The sequence below is a fragment of the Zonotrichia albicollis genome, chromosome 6 (assembly GCF_047830755.1).
Source record: "Zonotrichia albicollis isolate bZonAlb1 chromosome 6, bZonAlb1.hap1, whole genome shotgun sequence".
NCBI classification, from domain to species: Eukaryota; Metazoa; Chordata; class Aves; order Passeriformes; family Passerellidae; genus Zonotrichia; species Zonotrichia albicollis.
Genome location: NC_133824.1, coordinates 104,812 through 128,990, shown reverse-complemented (window position 1 = coordinate 128,990; position 24,179 = coordinate 104,812). Strand labels below are relative to the sequence as shown.

General features: G+C 51.2%; 1 long non-coding RNA gene across 3 annotated transcripts; it reads left to right on the top strand.

The window, feature by feature from the left end:
* The first annotated feature begins 5,475 nt into the window (after positions 1-5,475).
* Positions 5,476-23,184, top strand: LOC141729306 (uncharacterized). 3 transcript variants are annotated; one of them, XR_012580656.1, is made up of 4 exons: positions 5,476-7,235; positions 7,333-7,454; positions 7,679-7,758; positions 22,557-23,184. It is a non-coding gene; the product is annotated as an uncharacterized LOC141729306 (long non-coding RNA). The 3 variants fall into 3 exon arrangements; XR_012580654.1 differs by having other exon boundaries at positions 5,476-7,454; XR_012580655.1 differs by lacking the exon at positions 22,557-23,184 and adding an exon at positions 7,835-8,497 and having other exon boundaries at positions 5,476-7,454.
* The last annotated feature ends 995 nt before the right edge of the window (positions 23,185-24,179 follow it).

The following is a 24,179-nucleotide window of genomic DNA, read 5'->3' as shown; positions in this document are numbered from 1 at the left end:
TTCCCCGCCTGTCTCTCTCTCTACCCCTCCTTCCTTCTCAACGTATTCGCCTTCTCTCGCTCCCTTTCCCCCATTCTCTCTCCCCCCACAAGCCCGGCTCCTACCTGTCCTGTCCCTAGCCCGCTACTCCCTTCTGTTCCCCCTGTCTCCGTCCTCTGTCCACCCTCCCTCCTCCACCCTCCCTCTTCCCCCTTCCCGGGTTTCCCTTCCCGTGCAGCTTTCCTCCACAGCCCGACCCCCTCGCCGCCCTTTCTCATGCACTGCTCTCTTCCCGTGCCCCCTTTCCGTCTTCGCCGCGCAGCCGCGGGGCTCGGGGTGCCGGAGAATAAAGGCCCGAGGGCCGGAGCCCGGCGTCCCTCGGCCCTTGCAGGAGTCCCCGCACGGGGCCGGAGGCTCTCGGCGGATCCCCCCGTGCCGGTCAAATGCCCCGCCGGACAGCGCCGGAGCTGCGGCTTTCCCGGCACGGCGCCGAGAGCGGCCCCCGCTCTGTGCCGCGCCGTGCCCGCCGTCTGTGCCGCTCCCTCTCGCTGCCCCTGGCCCGGGACAGCGAGGCTGGGGAGGAACCTCGGCCTTTCTGGGGGCCGCCCCACTTTCTTGTTGCAGCAGAATCCCTTTCTGCGGGGATGGACGTGTGCAAAGGGCTTGGAGGAAGCGCTGCGCTGCTGTCCGGGGCAGTCGGACTCGTTCTGTGCCTTCTTTGGGGCTCAGGGAAAGGGGGTGAAGACTCGGGGCTCTGATGCCGTTGGGGCACCCCGCGGTCCCCAGGAGCGGGAGCCCCACTGCGGTGCAGGAGCAGGCGGGGGGCGGGCGAGGGGCGTCACGCTGGGGGCCGTGCCCCAGAGGGACCCAAAGCTGCCACCAAATTCAGGGAGGGGTGGGTGTAGAATGCTAAAACCTGTCAAGGTATTCGTTTTTATAGGTCTTGGTAAAGAATAGGAATTTGTCTCTAAATTCATCTGGGGAGAAACCCTCTCTATCCACTCATTGTTTACAGGAATGCAGAAAACTCCGAGTGGAGATGGGTAGCAGTTTTGAAGATAGTGCCCTAGCGTTTTTATCTAGGAATGGACCGAGCTGTGCCCCGAAACCATCAGAACAGCTGCAGGAGCTGGAGGCAATAGAAAGGGCTCTCTGGCACCTTCTGCCTCCGTTCTCTGCCAGTCCCCAAATCGTGTCGCAGTCCCGGAAGAGGCGCTTGTCATCCAGAGTGCCAAATAAAGACCTGTAAATTCCCAGCTCTGCCTTGTGTTTCATGTGGTTTTTTTACTTCATATTTATGTCATTACAGAAAGCAAGGAAAGAAGAAATGTGACTGGTTCCCACTATTGTTGTGTGAAGGCTTTTTTAAAAGGCTGGTGTATTTGTATTCTCTTTCTCCACTCCAAGCTTGACTTTTCCCATTTTTCGACGTCTGCTGCATTGGGTGTCCCAAGGGGTCTTAGGAGTTGGCGCTGATCCTGCTTTTTCTGAGGGTTAATCAAAGTGTGCTAGCAGAATGATAGTTTTCTGCACTGGAAAGCTTTCCCTCAATGCCATCAGTGCACGTACGTGTTTGAATTGTGGAACCAGACGGACTAAGGAAAGCCAAGGCCCGTAGCGGATTTCTGTTTGCTCTGTCTGTGAGAAGCGGGCTGTGTGCTGCACAGGGAGAGGCGCTGTTGGAGTGGCATCGGCGCCAGGTGTGAGTGTGAGGATGATGAGGGGCTCGGAGCAGCCCAGGTGTGAGTGTGAGGATGATGAGGGGCTCGGAGCAGCCCAGGTGTGAGTGTGAGGATGATGGGGCTCGGAGCAGCCCAGGTGTGAGTGTGAGGATGATGAGGGCTCGGAGCAGCCCAGGTGTGAGGATGATGGGGCTCGGAGCAGCCCAGGTGTGAGCTGTGAGGATGATGAGGGGGTGGCTCTTGCCGGGGCAGTTTTAACGGGGGGAGAGTTTGCCTCTGTACATTTTTGCATGGAGCTGCTGAGTGGAGGGGTTTGTGCCGAGGGACGAATCTTTGTGCCGGGGAGCAGCAGCCGAGCAGGTGAGCCCGTGTGGGTTTGGAGCGGGGAATTTTGTCCTTCCCCTTTGCAATTTCATCTTGCCAGTCCCTCCCCGCTTCCCCAGGAGCAGAAATGGAGCTTATGAGGACGAAAGGGATTAAGGAGGAGGAAGCAGCTCCTCTTCTTTTATTGTCTGCGTTTGAACTGAGGGGATCCCTCTTCACTTGTGGTTTTAAGGGCGTTGATTGCAGGAAAAGCTGCCTTTTCCAGGCTGTTGGGGGTATCCCGGGGGTGACAGGGAATCCCTGCGTTCTATTTGAAGGGGAATGGGAAAAGTATTCTTGTGGTGTTATGGGTTTGGTTTGAAGGCAGCCACCCCATTTTCATCACCCTAGGGTTGAAATGGAGGGGGCAGCCGTGGTGTCCCTCCTTTTCAAGGCTTTGAATGGAGGTGGAAATGGCCCTTTGCCATCAGTCGAAGGCTTTCATTTGAGGAGCGCCCCTTCTTTTGTGCTCTCGTAGGGGACGAACGTGAAGGGGAGAGGACACTTCTTTGCCCTTGTTGAAGGGAGGCGAGCCCCGCCTGCGGCGTCAGTTTCGGGGTTCGGTTGCGGGAAGCTGCAGCTGTGGCAGCGTTTGCAGGGCTGCAATGGGGCCGTGCCGCTGCATGGGAGGGCGCTTGTGGTGGCCGCGGCCCGGGCCGGAACGTTGCCGCTCGGGAGCGGCGCTGGCACGGCCCGGGCAGCTGCCGGGGCGCACGGGGGATTTGGCGCGGCCGGGCCGGCCAAGGGCGGCGGTGGCGGAGCCGCGCCGGTGCGAGCCGAGGGAGCCGCGCCGGGCCGGCCAAGGGCGGCAGAGGCGGCGCGGGCGGTGCCGCGGCGGCCCGGGCGGTGCCGGCCGCTCCGGCCGCTCCGGGCGCGGGGCTCGGGCGCCGCCGCCACCCCCGGGCCCGGCGCCGGCCCCGCCGGGCAGGGGCAGCGGGCGCGGCTCTCCGGGCCGGCGCCGGCCCCGCGTGCCGGAGGAGCCGCCGGAGGAGCCGGTCTCCTGGCGGGAGCCGCGCTCCGTCCGGGGCCGGCAGCGAGCGCGGGCTTCGGCTGCTCGCAGTGCTGGGGCGGTGCCGCGGTTCGGAGGCGCTTTTTCGGCATTGATTGCATCGCTGTGTTCGGTTTGCAGCGGGGGTACGCTAAGGGCTACGGTTCTTCCTGAGTGCTGCGGTTCTCGGTGCCGGTGGGGATGATAAAGGTTCGTTTCGGATTGGGTTTCGTAGTCGGATATGGTTTTTTTTGCCGGGGTATTATGTTTAGAAAGGCGCGCAATGGTTTTTACGGGTCGTAGCGCGAAGCAGCGGTTCGGATTTTAATTCTGTTGAGGTGGCTTTTATTGGCGTGAGCGGGTAGTGTTTGTTTCGGTGGGCTTTTGAGGTAGCGTCGTGTCGTTCATAGCAGCGGGTTTTTAATCTCGAGAATTGCATGTGTGTTTATCGTCTTCCAGGGCTTTTATTTATTTGGTTGGTTTGATTGTAGTGTATGTTTTATGGTTGCGGGTAATTTGGGAGACATTGTTTATGGTTACGTGTGTCTTTAGTCTTTGTGTTTGTTTCTAGGTGTTATTTTTATTTTGATAGCTTGAGGCACTATGGGTTTATTCCGTTGGGAATAATATTTTTGTTGAAAATGAAAGGTTATTCGGTTTTGGGGCTTTTTTTGTTGTTGGGTTTTTTTTTTTGATTATTTTCGTTGTTGTTGTTGTTCTTTCATGTATTTGATTGTTGTTCATCGGTTTTATTTTGGGAATCTGGGTATTTATATGGTGGATCTTTTCAAGTAGTATTGAGTAGTTGTTTTCTTAGTTTTTAGTCCTTGAGATTTTTTCTATTTCGTTAAATAGTTCGTCTGTTATATTTACAGAGGATTGGTTATTCTTTGAGTTAGTGTAGAGGTAGAATTTTGTTTATTTTTTTTTAGTAACCTTCAGGGTCAGTGGCACTGTTTGGAGTTTAGTAGGTTGGTTTGATTTCTTTTTTTAGTAGTTGTTGTAATTTGCTGTGCGTGTTTCTATAGGGTTTTCTTTTATCTTGGTTCCATTTTTCGGATATGATGAGAATTTGTTATTGAAAAGAGTGTTTTGTGGTTTTTTGGCTGGCAGATTTTTGGCTGTTGGAGGTATCTTGATGTTTTTCGAAGATATTGCTGGCAATTCAATGCTCTTTGTATTGTAATTTTATTTAGGAATTGGATTTCTAATGTAATATTATAACTACATTTAAACAAAACAGATGTGTGGAAATGGGAATAAACCTCTCTTGTTTTTATATATTTGATCTTTTTTTAAAATTTTACTTGTAACATAAGTTATTATATATTACAATAAGATATTATCTTTTTTAATTAGAGTATTGTGTATATTTATAGATATGTAGATAGAGAATATAAATATAGACACAACCCAACTCAAATATAAATATAGAAATGTGTTTCAAATATATGCAGGTATACATAAAATTTTTAAATAATTGTAAATATAAAATAACATCAATTGATACTACGCATAATACAAGTAATACTGTATATGTCTTATTTATTATATTATAGGAAATAGATATAAAATAGATATATCAATTGATGTACTATACTTATAAAACAAATTATAGATATGATAATTATAATTATTAAAGTATTTATCAAGTAGTTGAAAATAAAGGATGGTTTTGTTTTTCATTTGGCAAAAGCAGGGGTTTTAGTATAAAAATTATAAATACAAATAATATAAAGGTAGAAGTCTAAGTATATAAATATATCATAAATAGCTAAAGATTAATATAAAAATTAAAAATAAAGGAAAAAACAAGGTTTAGCAGTAGATATGATACGTAATTTAAAAAATAATTTATCTCTATTATTTGAACAGGATACATATTATATATATTTTAAATATAATGCATCAATATAAACTAGAAATATAAATGTGTATATAGTCATGCAAGCTATAAATATAACAATATTTCAGTATAGTTTAAAAGAAGGGTTTTCTGGTATTTATTTAGTTAGAATTGGATTTTTTTTAAATAATAAAAGTGTTTTAGAAATGTAGTTTTAAGCTATAGAAGAACTATATAAGAACTATACAATTAATAGAGAAAGATATTTATAAAAACACAGAGAAATACATATAAACAATAGGAATAGACAGAATATATTGTATAAATTACATGCTACATCAATGTTCACTATAAATATGCGTGTGACTATAAATATGAAAAATAGAAATAAAACTTTTATTTAAACATGGCTTTAAATCAAGGGGGCTTGTTTGACTCTTGCTCGATAGGAGGCAGGTTTCTGGCATTTATTTCAGAGCAGTTTTTGTCTGGGGTCGCCCCTGTTCTTTTTTGCCGCCGTCGCTGCCCGCAGCCCCGAGGCGCGCTGCGCCCCCGGCTGGGGCGGGCGGCAGTGCTGCCTCCTTGTGGGCAGAGCACGGTACTGCAGCCGTGAGCCGGCAGGCAGCCGAGAGGCCGCCACGTTGGGAGTGGCGTGTCGCGGGTGTCTCGGACTGGCTTGACCTTCTCAAAATGGCGGCCAAAAAGGCGGAGAAAATAGCACACCCCGGTGAGTCTGCCCCCCTGTGTCCAAAGGGCGGTACTGCACCCCCCGAGCCAGCGCCTTGCCTCTCGCCGCTGGGTGCCGGGGGCGGCGGAAGGACGCGGCTGCCGAGCGAAGGAAGTGCGAGGGGCGGGAGCGAGCGGCATCGGAACAGGGCTGCAGCCCCCGGGCCCGCGCCCGCCACGCTCCAGGCGCTGGGAGCGACCGCGGGCCGGACAATCCCGGCGGGGCGGCCCCGGGCAGGCGGCGCAGGAGGCGGAGCGGGGCCGTGGCTCTCGCCGCCGTCGCTGCCGCCAGCTTTGGAAGGTCGGGCCGGGCGCCCGTCCCGTCCCGCCGGCTCCCGGTCTCTGTAAACTCCTCTGTGGCTTCGCAGGTCCGTGCTGGAGAGTGGGAGAAAGGGCCCTGCTGGTTGCCGTGTCCTCGGTGGGCAGCGAGCTCTGACCTTGGCAGGATGGGCTGCTGAGTAATGGAACAATGGGGATGCGCTTTTATGTATTTAGTGACCTTTACAGATTTCTCCCCCTGCTTCAGGTGAGCGTGCATCATTGCAGGCTTGGGATTGAGTGAAATGCGCTGAGGAAACCGGCTCTGGGGAGGGAAATGCTCTGTTAACATGTGCCTGTTCTTCTGTCAGACTCATCACAGCAGGACAGCATGAAGACTGAAAGTGTAAGAAGATGTGGAGGGAAAGAGAGAATCTGACAGGAGCATCGAACGCACGAGTGCACGAATTTTGCTTTTGGCTTGGATTTAAACTCAGAAGTTGTAAGGAATTTAGGAATGAGAAGGGACATTTCAGAAGGAGAAGGAGTTGTTGTTACAGTCCTGGCAAAATCTCTTGTTCTAGCTAATAAAAGAAGTTATTTTAAATAAAAAAAATTTAAAATGTGGAGGTTTTTTCCTTGACTATTATATTAATTGGTGGTATATGGTGTGTTGTTTTATTTCTTGGTATTATTAACTCTGTGTAAATTGTTTTTTGAGTGAAGCTAACTTTCTGGATGGGTTGGTTTGTATTTGAGGTAGGTTTCAATAGGTTTCTTTCATAGACTTCTCATAGGTATTACTGGGATTTTGGTATTGTTTACTGTATGTATAAACATACAGATTTGGTAGGGCCAGTTGGGCTGCTGGAGTTTTGGGTGTGAATTTATTAGATAGCTTTGGTTAAATACAGAATAATTATGTAAGTTAACAGCAAATGACCCAATTTATCTAGCTATGCTACCTAACCACAAAGTTTTATGTCTTACCAGTTTTCTGTTGTTCTGCTCCAAGTAGCTGTTGCAAAAAAGAAAGCACTGTTATTTTTGTGAAGAGTTTTCTTCTATAACAAGCCCTTTACTCCCCTTGAATCTGAGTGGCCAAACAGCTGCAGCTGTTCTGAGGGCTTTTACACCTGGGAGGATTTGCCCCCTTCCTTTTCCTGGGTGCCATGGGAACGAGAGGCGGGCACCATCGGGGGTATATTAACCCCAGCCTTGGCTGAGGGGCTTCATTCCCTCTCTGGGATGTGCTGGGGTAGGAGTTCTCCTCTCATTTCAGTGAAAAGGCTCTTTCAGCTCATCTCAGCTTGTTTCCAGCAGGTGTTTCTGGGCATCTAAAGCAGCAAAGGCTTGGAAGAGACTGTGAAGAAAACAGCATGGAATACAGGGAGTATGTAGGTTCACAATTTTGGGTTTTGTGTTTAGGGGTGTTAAAGCACCTTTGTAATTTCTGGTTTTGTTCTTGGTTTGTTTTTTATGGTTTTTAGGAGGAGCACGCCTTTCAGAGATTCCAGGTTGTGTCAAGGACAACACTTTTTGCAGCAGATTGATTGTGTAACAGGAGGGATCTGCCCAGTGTCCAAGATGATGTTTGAGATTGAGGCTTCAGGTGAGTTGAGGATTGTGAGTGGGAGAGGGAGGGTGAGCAGGTATCCAGTTAGGAGTTCTTGGGAGGGGGTTTGCAGGCAGCAGGGTGAGAAAGGGTGTTTATTTGTTTATTTGAGGGCCCCCCCCACAAGGCTTCTAGCAGAGGCATTCCCATGTCTTAGAGCACACAGAGTCATCCAGTGCACTCACAGGAATGCCATTTAACTTTGCCTTTCTCTAACCCAGGTGCCAGCCCTAATAAAGGCCACAGCCTTGGAATCAGGATGAAGCTGGAGCCTGAGGGAGCCAGGCACACTCAGGAGAGGGTAAGTAGCTGACTGGCTGGGATTTGGCCCACATAACTCTGGACTCATTCTTTGGTTTTGGTTTTCTTTATTGTAGCTGACCGAGAGGCTCACAGGCCATCACGAGGCTCTCTGAAGCAGACTCATTTCAGGTGCAACGTGGATTCCCGTCGCCGATCATCCAAAAGATAAGTTGGGAGCCACGGCCTGGAGATGGGGACGTAGCAGGTTGGGAGTTCTTGGGACAGATTTAAAAATTAGCGGAGGGAAAAGCAAACTTGTCCAAGGGCCTCTTAGGACAGCTAAAGGGAGAGGCTCTACTTTTGATGGCAGCTTTCAGGCGGGCAGTGCAGAACAGCTCTGGTTTGTGTCGTGGTTTCCGGTGTGCCGTGTTCCCTAGTGTGTCTTTGGGGTCCCTTTTGCCTTCTTCCCTCGAGGCCCTCACCACAAGCATGATGTGTGGTGTTTGATGTCCCCCTGTTTGTCACGTTCTGTGTCACGGGTGTCTGCACACATATGGGTGCCGGAGCTGTTCTGCCCTGCCGCATGGCCAGCTGCAATGGGACAAGCCCTGGGGAGTGTAAATTTGTAATGGGGGCTGTACTTGGGCTCTAGATGCTATTCCTAGATGGACCTAAGGTGTTTGCAGCTTGTGAGTTATCCTGGTGGTGTTTGACACATGTTCTGACTTTCTTTCAGGTGCAGATGCATTGCATCCATGGCAGAGGGTCAGAGTTAGCAGGTGCCGGGCCTTCCTAGGAGCAGGGTGAGTAGCAGACTGGTGGGGTTTTGGCCGATGGGGTGCCAAGATCAGGCACTGATGTTTGGTTCTCTTTACTCTAGCTGTCCGAGAGACACCAGCCCGGTGACAGCAGGACCTTCCCAGCTGACGAGGTGGCCTTTCTTTGCACCTGGCACGGACCGGCATCGCCAGATGTCTGAGAGATAAGTAGAGGGCTATGACCCACAGAGGGGATGAAGGCAGGGTGCTGGTTTGGGAATTACTGGGAGGGGTTTTTGAGTCCAATTTGGCGGTGGGGGGGTGTCCATGAAGTGGCCCCTTAGGCCCCATGAAAGCCAAGTCTCACCTTTGATCACAGTGCTGAGGTGTTCAGGGCAGAGCAGTCCCGGTGTGTCTGGTGTCACTTGTCTGCTGTGCATTATGTGTTGTTTGTGTATCTCCTGTCTTTTACCTTAGCACATTGAGGGGCCTGTCAGAAACCTTGGCATCATTGTTAGCATCTGTGATCTCTGCATTCCTTGGCCTGGCACCCAGGCCAGAGATGCAATTCTGATACCTGTCTGAGCTCCCCAGTCAAAAGTTCTCTCTTTGGAAGCATCCAGTCAGATGTCTTGTCAGGTCTTGTTCTGAGCTGTACGGACAGCTGTGCCCCACCTGGATCCATTATGGTGGATTAGGGCTTGAAAGAATGTGAGGGCAGGCAGAGGATTCTGACCATAGGATTCCTAGGCATCCATCTTTGAATGATTGATTCCAAGAACAGTAGTTAGCATCTTCTTCCTGCAGTGTTCTCTGAGCCTCATCAGCTCACCGTCAGTTTGAACTCAGTCATCTCCTTTTGCATGCTCTCAGTCCTTGCAGCCATTTTCCTTGCCAAGAGATTTCTGTTCCTGTTGTGTCCCCGTTGTGTGTCCTGTCCTGTCTGTCCTGTGTCACGGGTGTCAGCACACATTTGTGCCGGGGCTGCTCTGCCCTGCCGCATAGCCTGGTGCGATAGGAGAGGGCCCGGGGACTTGGAATGTGTAATGTGGGGTGTAGTTGGACTCCAGATGGGATTTGTCGATGGACACAGGACATCTGGAGCTCTTAAGTTGTCCTGCAACAGTGTGACTCTTGTCCTAACGTTTTTTTCAGATTCAGATGAATTAAATCTGGGCCAGAGGGCCCCATCCCGGGTGAGGGGATTCCCCCGAGCAGGTGAGGCCCCATTTGTCTGTGGAGCAGAAGTGTACATGGTGACTCTGTTAGAGCTCACTTCTTTGTCTTTCTTTTTAGGAAGTGAATCTGGATAGCAGCAGTCAAGGTGAGCCGTGGAGAGAAGTGGTTGTTATTGCTCAGCTCTCAAGGAGAAGAATTTTTTCAGCAGCTTGATCATGTCACAAGAGGGATCTGCCCAGTGTCAAGGATGATGTTTGAGATTGAGGCTTCAGGTGAGTTGAGGATTGTGAGTGGGAGAGGGAGGGTGAGCAGGTATCCAGTTAGGAGTTCTTGGGAGGGGGTTTGCAGGCAGCAGGGTGAGAAAGGGTGTTTATTTGTTTATTTGAGGGCCCCCCCCACAAGGCTTCTAGCAGAGGCATTCCCATGTCTTAGAGCACACAGAGTCATCCAGTGCACTCACAGGAATGCCATTTAACTTTGCCTTTCTCTAACCCAGGTGCCAGCCCTAATAAAGGCCACAGCCTTGGAATCAGGATGAAGCTGGAGCCTGAGGGAGCCAGGCACACTCAGGAGAGGGCAAGTAGCTGACTGGCTGGGATTTGGCCCACATAACTCTGGACTCATTCTTTGGTTTTGGTTTTCTTTATTGTAGCTGACCGAGAGGCTCACAGGCCATCACGAGGCTCTCTGAAGCAGACTCATTTCAGGTGCAACGTGGATTCCCGTCGCCGATCATCCAAAAGATAAGTTGGGAGCCACGGCCTGGAGATGGGGACGTAGCAGGTTGGGAGTTCTTGGGACAGATTTAAAAATTAGCGGAGGGAAAAGCAAACTTGTCCAAGGGCCTCTTAGGACAGCTAAAGGGAGAGGCTCTACTTTTGATGGCAGCTTTCAGGCGGGCAGTGCAGAACAGCTCTGGTTTGTGTCGTGGTTTCCGGTGTGCCGTGTTCCCTAGTGTGTCTTTGGGGTCCCTTTTGCCTTCTTCCCTCGAGGCCCTCACCACAAGCATGATGTGTGGTGTTTGATGTCCCCCTGTTTGTCACGTTCTGTGTCACGGGTGTCTGCACACATATGGGTGCCGGAGCTGTTCTGCCCTGCCGCATGGCCAGCTGCAATGGGACAAGCCCTGGGGAGTGTAAATTTGTAATGGGGGCTGTACTTGGGCTCTAGATGCTATTCCTAGATGGACCTAAGGTGTTTGCAGCTTGTGAGTTATCCTGGTGGTGTTTGACACATGTTCTGACTTTCTTTCAGGTGCAGATGCATTGCATCCATGGCAGAGGGTCAGAGTTAGCAGGTGCCGGGCCTTCCTAGGAGCAGGGTGAGTAGCAGACTTGTGGGGTTTTGGCCGATGGGGTGCCAAGATCAGGCACTGATGTTTGGTTCTCTTTACTCTAGCTGTCCGAGAGACACCAGCCCGGTGACAGCAGGACCTTCCCAGCTGACGAGGTGGCCTTTCTTTGCACCTGGCACGGACCGGCATCGCCAGATGTCTGAGAGATAAGTAGAGGGCTATGACCCACAGAGGGGATGAAGGCAGGGTGCTGGTTTGGGAATTACTGGGAGGGGTTTTTGAGTCCAATTTGGCGGTGGGGGGGTGTCCATGAAGTGGCCCCTTAGGCCCCATGAAAGCCAAGTCTCACCTTTGATCACAGTGCTGAGGTGTTCAGGGCAGAGCAGTCCCGGTGTGTCTGGTGTCACTTGTCTGCTGTGCATTATGTGTTGTTTGTGTATCTCCTGTCTTTTACCTTAGCACATTGAGGGGCCTGTCAGAAACCTTGGCATCATTGTTAGCATCTGTGATCTCTGCATTCCTTGGCCTGGCACCCAGGCCATAGAACTTTTGACTCGGGAGCTCAGGCAGGCATCAGACTCTTCTCTCTTTGGAAGCATCCAGTCAGATGTCTTGTCAGGTCTTGTTCTGAGCTGTACAGACAGCTGTGCCCCACCTGGATCCATTATGGTGGATTAGGGCTTGAAAGAATGTGAGGGCAGGCAGAGGATTCTGACCATAGGATTCCTAGGCATCCATCTTTACTGTTCTTGGAATCAATCATTCAGTTAGCATCTTCTTCCTGCAGTGTTCTCTGAGCCTCATCAGCTCACCGTCAGTTTGAACTCAGTCATCTCCTTTTGCATGCTCTCAGTCCTTGCAGCCATTTTCCTTGCCAAGAGATTTCTGTTCCTGTTGTGTCCCCGTTGTGTGTCCTGTCCTGTCTGTCCTGTGTCACGGGTGTCAGCACACATTTGTGCCGGGGCTGCTCTGCCCTGCCGCATAGCCTGGTGCGATAGGAGAGGGCCCGGGGACTTGGAATGTGTAATGTGGGGTGTAGTTGGACTCCAGATGGGATTTGTCGATGGACACAGGACATCTGGAGCTCTTAAGTTGTCCTGCAACAGTGTGACTCTTGTCCTAACGTTTTTTTCAGATTCAGATGAATTAAATCTGGGCCAGAGGGCCCCATCCCGGGTGAGGGGATTCCCCCGAGCAGGTGAGGCCCCATTTGTCTGTGGAGCAGAAGTGTACATGGTGACTCTGTTAGAGCTCACTTCTTTGTCTTTCTTTTTAGGAAGTGAATCTGGATAGCAGCAGTCAAGGTGAGCCGTGGAGAGAAGTGGTTGTTATTGCTCAGCTCTCAAGGAGAAGAATTTTTTCAGCAGCTTGATCATGTCACAAGAGGGATCTGCCCAGTGTCAAGGATGATGTTTGAGATTGAGGCTTCAGGTGAGTTGAGGATTGTGAGTGGGAGAGGGAGGGTGAGCAGGTATCCAGTTAGGAGTTCTTGGGAGGGGGTTTGCAGGCAGCAGGGTGAGAAAGGGTGTTTATTTGTTTATTTGAGGGCCCCCCCCACAAGGCTTCTAGCAGAGGCATTCCCATGTCTTAGAGCACACAGAGTCATCCAGTGCACTCACAGGAATGCCATTTAACTTTGCCTTTCTCTAACCCAGGTGCCAGCCCTAATAAAGGCCACAGCCTTGGAATCAGGATGAAGCTGGAGCCTGAGGGAGCCAGGCACACTCAGGAGAGGGCAAGTAGCTGACTGGCTGGGATTTGGCCCACATAACTCTGGACTCATTCTTTGGTTTTGGTTTTCTTTATTGTAGCTGACCGAGAGGCTCACAGGCCATCACGAGGCTCTCTGAAGCAGACTCATTTCAGGTGCAACGTGGATTCCCGTCGCCGATCATCCAAAAGATAAGTTGGGAGCCACGGCCTGGAGATGGGGGTGTAGCAGGTTGGGAGTTCTTGGGACAGATTTAAAAATTAGCGGAGGGAAAAGCAAACTTGTCCAAGGGCCTCTTAGGACAGCTAAAGGGAGAGGCTCTACTTTTGATGGCAGCTTTCAGGCGGGCAGTGCAGAACAGCTCTGGTTTGTGTCGTGGTTTCCGGTGTGCCGTGTTCCCTAGTGTGTCTTTGGGGTCCCTTTTGCCTTCTTCCCTCGAGGCCCTCACCACAAGCATGATGTGTGGTGTTTGATGTCCCCCTGTTTGTCACGTTCTGTGTCACGGGTGTCTGCACACATATGGGTGCCGGAGCTGTTCTGCCCTGCCGCATGGCCAGCTGCAATGGGACAAGCCCTGGGGAGTGTAAATTTGTAATGGGGGCTGTACTTGGGCTCTAGATGCTATTCCTAGATGGACCTAAGGTGTTTGCAGCTTGTGAGTTATCCTGGTGGTGTTTGACACATGTTCTGACTTTCTTTCAGGTGCAGATGCATTGCATCCATGGCAGAGGGTCAGAGTTAGCAGGTGCCGGGCCTTCCTAGGAGCAGGGTGAGTAGCAGACTTGTGGGGTTTTGGCCGATGGGGTGCCAAGATCAGGCACTGATGTTTGGTTCTCTTTACTCTAGCTGTCCGAGAGACACCAGCCCGGTGACAGCAGGACCTTCCCAGCTGACGAGGTGGCCTTTCTTTGCACCTGGCACGGACCGGCATCGCCAGATGTCTGAGAGATAAGTAGAGGGCTATGACCCACAGAGGGGATGAAGGCAGGGTGCTGGTTTGGGAATTACTGGGAGGGGTTTTTGAGTCCAATTTGGCGGTGGGGGGGTGTCCATGAAGTGGCCCCTTAGGCCCCATGAAAGCCAAGTCTCACCTTTGATCACAGTGCTGAGGTGTTCAGGGCAGAGCAGTCCCGGTGTGTCTGGTGTCACTTGTCTGCTGTGCATTATGTGTTGTTTGTGTATCTCCTGTCTTTTACCTTAGCACATTGAGGGGCCTGTCAGAAACCTTGGCATCATTGTTAGCATCTGTGATCTCTGCATTCCTTGGCCTGGCACCCAGGCCATAGAACTTTTGACTCGGGAGCTCAGGCAGGCATCAGACTCTTCTCTCTTTGGAAGCATCCAGTCAGATGTCTTGTCAGGTCTTGTTCTGAGCTGTACAGACAGCTGTGCCCCACCTGGATCCATTATGGTGGATTAGGGCTTGAAAGAATGTGAGGGCAGGCAGAGGATTCTGACCATAGGATTCCTAGGCATCCATCTTTACTGTTCTTGGAATCAATCATTCAGTTAGCATCTTCTTCCTGCAGTGTTCTCTGAGCCTCATCAGCTCACCGTCAGTTTGAACTCAGTCATCTCCTTTTGCATGCTCTCAGTCCTTGCAGCCATTTTCCTTGCCAAGAGATTTCTGTTCCTGTTGTGTCCCCGTTGTGTGTCCTGTCCTGTCTGTCCTGTGTCACGGGTGTCAGCACACATTTGTGCCGGGGCTGCTCTGCCCTGCCGCATAGCCTGGTGCGATAGGAGAGGGCCCGGGGACTTGGAATGTGTAATGTGGGGTGTAGTTGGACTCCAGATGGGATTTGTCGATGGACACAGGACATCTGGAGCTCTTAAGTTGTCCTGCAACAGTGTGACTCTTGTCCTAACGTTTTTTTCAGATTCAGATGAATTAAATCTGGGCCAGAGGGCCCCATCCCGGGTGAGGGGATTCCCCCGAGCAGGTGAGGCCCCATTTGTCTGTGGAGCAGAAGTGTACATGGTGACTCTGTTAGAGCTCACTTCTTTGTCTTTCTTTTTAGGAAGTGAATCTGGATAGCAGCAGTCAAGGTGAGCCGTGGAGAGAAGTGGTTGTTATTGCTCAGCTCTCAAGGAGAAGAATTTTTTCAGCAGCTTGATCATGTCACAAGAGGGATCTGCCCAGTGTCAAGGATGATGTTTGAGATTGAGGCTTCAGGTGAGTTGAGGATTGTGAGTGGGAGAGGGAGGGTGAGCAGGTATCCAGTTAGGAGTTCTTGGGAGGGGGTTTGCAGGCAGCAGGGTGAGAAAGGGTGTTTATTTGTTTATTTGAGGGCCCCCCCCACAAGGCTTCTAGCAGAGGCATTCCCATGTCTTAGAGCACACAGAGTCATCCAGTGCACTCACAGGAATGCCATTTAACTTTGCCTTTCTCTAACCCAGGTGCCAGCCCTAATAAAGGCCACAGCCTTGGAATCAGGATGAAGCTGGAGCCTGAGGGAGCCAGGCACACTGAGGAGAGGGCAAGTAGCTGACTGGCTGGGATTTGGCCCGCATAACTCTGGACTCATTCTTTGGTTTTGGTTTTCTTTATTGTAGCTGACCGAGAGGCTCACAGGCCATCACGAGGCTCTCTGAAGCAGACTCATTTCAGGTGCAACGTGGATTCCCGTCGCCGATCATCCAAAAGATAAGTTGGGAGCCACGGCCTGGAGATGGGGGTGTAGCAGGTTGGGAGTTCTTGGGACAGATTTAAAAATTAGCGGAGGGAAAAGCAAACTTCTCCAAGGGCCTCTTAGGACAGCTAAAGGGAGAGGCTCTACTTTTGATGGCAGCTTTCAGGCGGGCAGTGCAGAACAGCTCTGGTTTGTGTCGTGGTTTCCGGTGTGCCGTGTTCCCTAGTGTGTCTTTGGGGTCCCTTTTGCCTTCTTCCCTCGAGGCCCTCACCACAAGCATGATGTGTGGTGTTTGATGTCCCCCTGTTTGTCACGTTCTGTGTCACGGGTGTCTGCACACATATGGGTGCCGGAGCTGTTCTGCCCTGCCGCATGGCCAGCTGCAATGGGACAAGCCCTGGGGAGTGTAAATTTGTAATGGGGGCTGTACTTGGGCTCTAGATGCTATTCCTAGATGGACCTAAGGTGTTTGCAGCTTGTGAGTTATCCTGGTGGTGTTTGACACATGTTCTGACTTTCTTTCAGGTGCAGATGCATTGCATCCATGGCAGAGGGTCAGAGTTAGCAGGTGCCGGGCCTTCCTAGGAGCAGGGTGAGTAGCAGACTTGTGGGGTTTTGGCCGATGGGGTGCCAAGATCAGGCACTGATGTTTGGTTCTCTTTACTCTAGCTGTCCGAGAGACACCAGCCCGGTGACAGCAGGACCTTCCCAGCTGACGAGGTGGCCTTTCTTTGCACCTGGCACGGACCGGCATCGCCAGATGTCTGAGAGATAAGTAGAGGGCTATGACCCACAGAGGGGATGAAGGCAGGGTGCTGGTTTGGGAATTACTGGGAGGGGTTTTTGAGTCCAATTTGGCGGTGGGGGGGTGTCCATGAAGTGGCCCCTTAGGCCCCATGAAAGCCAAGTCTCACCTTTGATCACAGTGCTGAGGTGTTCAGGGCAGAGCAGTCCCGGTGTGTCTGGTGTCACTTGTCTGCTGTGCATTATGTGTTGTTTGTGTATCTCCTGTCTTTTACCTTAGCACATTGAGGGGCCTGTCAGAAACCTTGGCATCATTGTTAGCATCTGTGATCTCTGCATTCCTTGGCCTGGCACCCAGGCCATAGAACTTTTGACTCGGGAGCTCAGGCAGGCATCAGACTCTTCTCTCTTTGGAAGCATCCAGTCAGATGTCTTGTCAGGTCTTGTTCTGAGCTGTACAGACAGCTGTGCCCCACCTGGATCCATTATGGTGGATTAGGGCTTGAAAGAATGTGAGGGCAGGCAGAGGATTCTGACCATAGGATTCCTAGGCATCCATCTTTACTGTTCTTGGAATCAATCATTCAGTTAGCATCTTCTTCCTGCAGTGTTCTCTGAGCCTCATCAGCTCACCGTCAGTTTGAACTCAGTCATCTCCTTTTGCATGCTCTCAGTCCTTGCAGCCATTTTCCTTGCCAAGAGATTTCTGTTCCTGTTGTGTCCCCGTTGTGTGTCCTGTCCTGTCTGTCCTGTGTCACGGGTGTCAGCACACATTTGTGCCGGGGCTGCTCTGCCCTGCCGCATAGCCTGGTGCGATAGGAGAGGGCCCGGGGACTTGGAATGTGTAATGTGGGGTGTAGTTGGACTCCAGATGGGATTTGTCGATGGACACAGGACATCTGGAGCTCTTAAGTTGTCCTGCAACAGTGTGACTCTTGTCCTAACGTTTTTTTCAGATTCAGATGAATTAAATCTGGGCCAGAGGGCCCCATCCCGGGTGAGGGGATTCCCCCGAGCAGGTGAGGCCCCATTTGTCTGTGGAGCAGAAGTGTACATGGTGACTCTGTTAGAGCTCACTTCTTTGTCTTTCTTTTTAGGAAGTGAATCTGGATAGCAGCAGTCAAGGTGAGCCGTGGAGAGAAGTGGTTGTTATTGCTCAGCTCTCAAGGAGAAGAATTTTTTCAGCAGCTTGATCATGTCACAAGAGGGATCTGCCCAGTGTCAAGGATGATGTTTGAGATTGAGGCTTCAGGTGAGTTGAGGATTGTGAGTGGGAGAGGGAGGGTGAGCAGGTATCCAGTTAGGAGTTCTTGGGAGGGGGTTTGCAGGCAGCAGGGTGAGAAAGGGTGTTTATTTGTTTATTTGAGGGCCCCCCCCACAAGGCTTCTAGCAGAGGCATTCCCATGTCTTAGAGCACACAGAGTCATCCAGTGCACTCACAGGAATGCCATTTAACTTTGCCTTTCTCTAACCCAGGTGCCAGCCCTAATAAAGGCCACAGCCTTGGAATCAGGATGAAGCTGGAGCCTGAGGGAGCCAGGCACACTCAGGAGAGGGCAAGTAGCTGACTGGCTGGGATTTGGCCCGCATAACTCTGGACTCATTCTTTGGTTTTGGTTTTCTTTATTGTAGCTGACCGAGAGGCTCACAGGCCATCACGAGGCTCTCTGAAGCAGACTCATTTCAGGTGCAACGTGGATTCCCGTCGCCGATCATCCAAAAGATAAGTTGGGAGCCACGGCCTGGAGATGGGGGTGTAGCAGGTTGGGAGTTCTTGGGACAGATTTAAAAATTAGCGGAGGGAAAAGCAAACTTCTCCAAGGGCCTCTTAGGACAGCTAAAGGGAGAGGCTCTACTTTTGATGGCAGCTTTCAGGCGGGCAGTGCAGAACAGCTCTGGTTTGTGTCGTGGTTTCCGGTGTGCCGTGTTCCCTAGTGTGTCTTTGGGGTCCCTTTTGCCTTCTTCCCTCGAGGCCCTCACCACAAGCATGATGTGTGGTGTTTGATGTCCCCCTGTTTGTCACGTTCTGTGTCACGGGTGTCTGCACACATATGGGTGCCGGAGCTGTTCTGCCCTGCCGCATGGCCAGCTGCAATGGGACAAGCCCTGGGGAGTGTAAATTTGTAATGGGGGCTGTACTTGGGCTCTAGATGCTATTCCTAGATGGACCTAAGGTGTTTGCAGCTTGTGAGTTATCCTGGTGGTGTTTGACACATGTTCTGACTTTCTTTCAGGTGCAGATGCATTGCATCCATGGCAGAGGGTCAGAGTTAGCAGGTGCCGGGCCTTCCTAGGAGCAGGGTGAGTAGCAGACTTGTGGGGTTTTGGCCGATGGGGTGCCAAGATCAGGCACTGATGTTTGGTTCTCTTTACTCTAGCTGTCCGAGAGACACCAGCCCGGTGACAGCAGGACCTTCCCAGCTGACGAGGTGGCCTTTCTTTGCACCTGGCACGGACCGGCATCGCCAGATGTCTGAGAGATAAGTAGAGGGCTATGACCCACAGAGGGGATGAAGGCAGGGTGCTGGTTTGGGAATTACTGGGAGGGGTTTTTGAGTCCAATTTGGCGGTGGGGGGGTGTCCATGAAGTGGCCCCTTAGGCCCCATGAAAGCCAAGTCTCACCTTTGATCACAGTGCTGAGGTGTTCAGGGCAGAGCAGTCCCGGTGTGTCTGGTGTCACTTGTCTGCTGTGCATTATGTGTTGTTTGTGTATCTCCTGTCTTTTACCTTAGCACATTGAGGGGCCTGTCAGAAACCTTGGCATCATTGTTAGCATCTGTGATCTCTGCATTCCTTGGCCTGGCACCCAGGCCATAGAACTTTTGACTCGGGAGCTCAGGCAGGCATCAGACTCTTCTCTCTTTGGAAGCATCCAGTCAGATGTCTTGTCAGGTCTTGTTCTGAGCTGTACAGACAGCTGTGCCCCACCTGGATCCATTATGGTGGATTAGGGCTTGAAAGAATGTGAGGGCAGGCAGAGGATTCTGACCATAGGATTCCTAGGCATCCATCTTTACTGTTCTTGGAATCAATCATTCAGTTAGCATCTTCTTCCTGCAGTGTTCTCTGAGCCTCATCAGCTCACCGTCAGTTTGAACTCAGTCATCTCCTTTTGCATGCTCTCAGTCCTTGCAGCCATTTTCCTTGCCAAGAGATTTCTGTTCCTGTTGTGTCCCCGTTGTGTGTCCTGTCCTGTCTGTCCTGTGTCACGGGTGTCAGCACACATTTGTGCCGGGGCTGCTCTGCCCTGCCGCATAGCCTGGTGCGATAGGAGAGGGCCCGGGGACTTGGAATGTGTAATGTGGGGTGTAGTTGGACTCCAGATGGGATTTGTCGATGGACACAGGACATCTGGAGCTCTTAAGTTGTCCTGCAACAGTGTGACTCTTGTCCTAACGTTTTTTTCAGATTCAGATGAATTAAATCTGGGCCAGAGGGCCCCATCCCGGGTGAGGGGATTCCCCCGAGCAGGTGAGGCCCCATTTGTCTGTGGAGCAGAAGTGTACATGGTGACTCTGTTAGAGCTCACTTCTTTGTCTTTCTTTTTAGGAAGTGAATCTGGATAGCAGCAGTCAAGGTGAGCCGTGGAGAGAAGTGGTTGTTATTGCTCAGCTCTCAAGGAGAAGAATTTTTTCAGCAGCTTGATCATGTCACAAGAGGGATCTGCCCAGTGTCAAGGATGATGTTTGAGATTGAGGCTTCAGGTGAGTTGAGGATTGTGAGTGGGAGAGGGAGGGTGAGCAGGTATCCAGTTAGGAGTTCTTGGGAGGGGGTTTGCAGGCAGCAGGGTGAGAAAGGGTGTTTATTTGTTTATTTGAGGGCCCCCCCCACAAGGCTTCTAGCAGAGGCATTCCCATGTCTTAGAGCACACAGAGTCATCCAGTGCACTCACAGGAATGCCATTTAACTTTGCCTTTCTCTAACCCAGGTGCCAGCCCTAATAAAGGCCACAGCCTTGGAATCAGGATGAAGCTGGAGCCTGAGGGAGCCAGGCACACTGAGGAGAGGGCAAGTAGCTGACTGGCTGGGATTTGGCCCGCATAACTCTGGACTCATTCTTTGGTTTTGGTTTTCTTTATTGTAGCTGACCGAGAGGCTCACAGGCCATCACGAGGCTCTCTGAAGCAGACTCATTTCAGGTGCAACGTGGATTCCCGTCGCCGATCATCCAAAAGATAAGTTGGGAGCCACGGCCTGGAGATGGGGGTGTAGCAGGTTGGGAGTTCTTGGGACAGATTTAAAAATTAGCGGAGGGAAAAGCAAACTTCTCCAAGGGCCTCTTAGGACAGCTAAAGGGAGAGGCTCTACTTTTGATGGCAGCTTTCAGGCGGGCAGTGCAGAACAGCTCTGGTTTGTGTCGTGGTTTCCGGTGTGCTGTGTTCCCTAGTGTGTCTTTGGGATCCCTTTTGCCTTCTTCCCTCGAGGCCCTCACCACAAGCATGATGTGTGGTGTTTGATGTCCCCCTGTTTGTCACGTTCTGTGTCACGGGTGTCTGCACACATATGGGTGCCGGAGCTGTTCTGCCCTGCCGCACGGCCAGCTGCAATGGGACAAGCCCTGGGGAGTGTAAATTTGTAATGGGGGCTGTACTTGGGCTCTAGATGCTATTCCTAGATGGACCTAAGGTGTTTGCAGCTTGTGAGTTATCCTGGTGGTGTTTGACACATGTTCTAACTTTCTTTCAGGTGCAGATGCATTGCATCCATGGCAGAGGGTCAGAGTTAGCAGGTGCCGGGCCTTCCTAGGAGCACGGTGAGTAGCAGACTGGTGGGGTTTTGGCCGATGGGGTGCCAAGATCAGGCACTGATGTTTGGTTCTCTTTAATCTAGCTGTCTGAGAGACACCAGCCCGGTGACAGCAGGACCTTCCCAGCTGACGAGGTGGCCTTTCTTTGCACGTGGCACGGACCGGCATCGCCAGATGTCTGAGAGATAAGTAGAGGGCTATGACCCACAGAGGGGATGAAGGCAGGGTGCTGGTTTGGGAATTACTGGGAAGGGTTTTTGAGTCCAATTTGGCGGTGGGGGGGTGTCCATGAAGTGGCCCCTTAGGCCCCATGAAAGCCAAGTCTCACCTTTGATCACAGTGCTGAGGTGTTCAGGGCAGAGCAGTCCCGGTGTGTCTGGTGTCACTTGTCTGCTGTGCATTATGTGTTGTTTGTGTATCTCCTGTCTTTTACCTTAGCACTTTGAGGGGCCTGTCAGAAACCTTGGCATCATTGTTAGCATCTGTGATCTCTGCATTCCTTGGCCTGGCACCCAGGCCAGAGATGCAATTCTGATACCTGTCTGAGCTCCCCAGTCAAAAGTTCTCTCTTTGGAAGCATCCAGTCAGATGTCTTGTCAGGTCTTGTTCTGAGCTGTACGGACAGCTGTGCCCCACCTGGATCCATTATGGTGGATTAGGGCTTGAAAGAATGTGAGGGCAGGCAGAGGATTCTGACCATAGGATTCCTAGGCATCCATCTTTGAATGATTGATTCCAAGAACAGTAGTTAGCATCTTCTTCCTGCAGTGTTCTCTGAGCCTCATCAGCTCACCGTCAGTTTGAACTCAGTCATCTCCTTTTGCATGCTCTCAGTCCTTGCAGCCATTTTCCTTGCCAAGAGATTTCTGTTCCTGTTGTGTCCCCGTTGTGTGTCCTGTCCTGTCTGTCCTGTGTCACGGGTGTCAGCACACATTTGTGCCGGGGCTGCTCTGCCCTGCCGCATAGCCTGGTGCGATAGGAGAGGGCCCGGGGACTTGGAATGTGTAATGTGGGGTGTAGTTGGACTCCAGATGGGATTTGTCGATGGACACAGGACATCTGGAGCTCTTAAGTTGTCCTGCAACAGTGTGACTCTTGTCCTAACGTTTTTTTCAGATTCAGATGAATTAAATCTGGGCCAGAGGGCCCCATCCCGGGTGAGGGGATTCCCCCGAGCAGGTGAGGCCCCATTTGTCTGTGGAGCAGAAGTGTACATGGTGACTCTGTTAGAGCTCACTTCTTTGTCTTTCTTTTTAGGAAGTGAATCTGGATAGCAGCAGTCAAGGTGAGCCGTGGAGAGAAGTGGTTGTTATTGCTCAGCTCTCAAGGAGAAGAATTTTTTCAGCAGCTTGATCATGTCACAAGAGGGATCTGCCCAGTGTCAAGGATGATGTTTGAGATTGAGGCTTCAGGTGAGTTGAGGATTGTGAGTGGGAGAGGGAGGGTGAGCAGGTATCCAGTTAGGAGTTCTTGGGAGGGAGTTTGCAGGCAGCAGGGTGAGAAAGGGTGTTTATTTGTTTATTTGAGGGCCCCCCCCACAAGGCTTCTAGCAGAGGCATTCCCATGTCTTAGAGCACACAGAGTCATCCAGTGCACTCACAGGAATGCCATTTAACTTTGCCTTTCTCTAACCCAGGTGCCAGCCCTAATAAAGGCCACAGCCTTGGAATCAGGATGAAGCTGGAGCCTGAGGGAGCCAGGCACACTCAGGAGAGGGCAAGTAGCTGACTGGCTGGGATTTGGCCCGCATAACTCTGGACTCATTCTTTGGTTTTGGTTTTCTTTATTGTAGCTGACCGAGAGGCTCACAGGCCATCACGAGGCTCTCTGAAGCAGACTCATTTCAGGTGCAACGTGGATTCCCATCACCGATCATCCAGAAGATAAGTTGGGAGCCACGGCCTGGAGATGGGGACGTAGCAGGTTGGGAGTTCTTGGGACAGATTTAAAAATTAGCGGAGGGAAAAGCAAACTTGTCCAAGGGCCTCTTAGGACAGCTAAAGGGAGAGGCTCTACTTTTGATGGCAGCTTTCAGGCGGGCAGTGCAGAACAGCTCTGGTTTGTGTCGTGGTTTCCGGTGTGCCGTGTTCCCTAGTGTGTCTTTGGGGTCCCTTTTGCCTTCTTCCCTCGAGGCCCTCACCACAAGCATGATGTGTGGTGTTTGATGTCCCCCTGTTTGTCACGTTCTGTGTCACGGGTGTCTGCACACATATGGGTGCCGGAGCTGTTCTGCCCTGCCGCACGGCCAGCTGCAATGGGACAAGCCCTGGGGAGTGTAAATTTGTAATGGGGGCTGTACTTGGGCTCTAGATGCTATTCCTAGATGGACCTAAGGTGTTTGCAGCTTGTGAGTTATCCTGGTGGTGTTTGACACATGTTCTAACTTTCTTTCAGGTGCAGATGCATTGCATCCATGGCAGAGGGTCAGAGTTAGCAGGTGCCGGGCCTTCCTAGGAGCAGGGTGAGTAGCAGACTGGTGGGGTTTTGGCCGATGGGGTGCCAAGATCAGGCACTGATGTTTGGTTCTCTTTAATCTAGCTGTCTGAGAGACACCAGCCCGGTGACAGCAGGACCTTCCCAGCTGACGAGGTGGCCTTTCTTTGCACGTGGCACGGACTGGCATCGCCAGATGTCTGAGAGATAAGTAGAGGGCTATGACCCACAGAGGGGATGAAGGCAGGGTGCTGGTTTGGGAATTACTGGGAAGGGTTTTTGAGTCCAATTTGGCGGTGGGGGGGTGTCCATGAAGTGGCCCCTTAGGCCCCATGAAAGCCAAGTCTCACCTTTGATCACAGTGCTGAGGTGTTCAGGGCAGAGCAGTCCCGGTGTGTCTGGTGTCACTTGTCTGCTGTGCATTATGTGTTGTTTGTGTATCTCCTGTCTTTTACCTTAGCACTTTGAGGGGCCTGTCAGAAACCTTGGCATCATTGTTAGCATCTGTGATCTCTGCATTCCTTGGCCTGGCACCCAGGCCAGAGATGCAATTCTGATACCTGTCTGAGCTCCCCAGTCAAAAGTTCTCTCTTTGGAAGCATCCAGTCAGATGTCTTGTCAGGTCTTGTTCTGAGCTGTACGGACAGCTGTGCCCCACCTGGATCCATTATGGTGGATTAGGGCTTGAAAGAATGTGAGGGCAGGCAGAGGATTCTGACCATAGGATTCCTAGGCATCCATCTTTGAATGATTGATTCCAAGAACAGTAGTTAGCATCTTCTTCCTGCAGTGTTCTCTGAGCCTCATCAGCTCACCGTCAGTTTGAACTCAGTCATCTCCTTTTGCATGCTCTCAGTCCTTGCAGCCATTTTCCTTGCCAAGAGATTTCTGTTCCTGTTGTGTCCCCGTTGTGTGTCCTGTCCTGTCTGTCCTGTGTCACGGGTGTCAGCACACATTTGTGCCGGGGCTGCTCTGCCCTGCC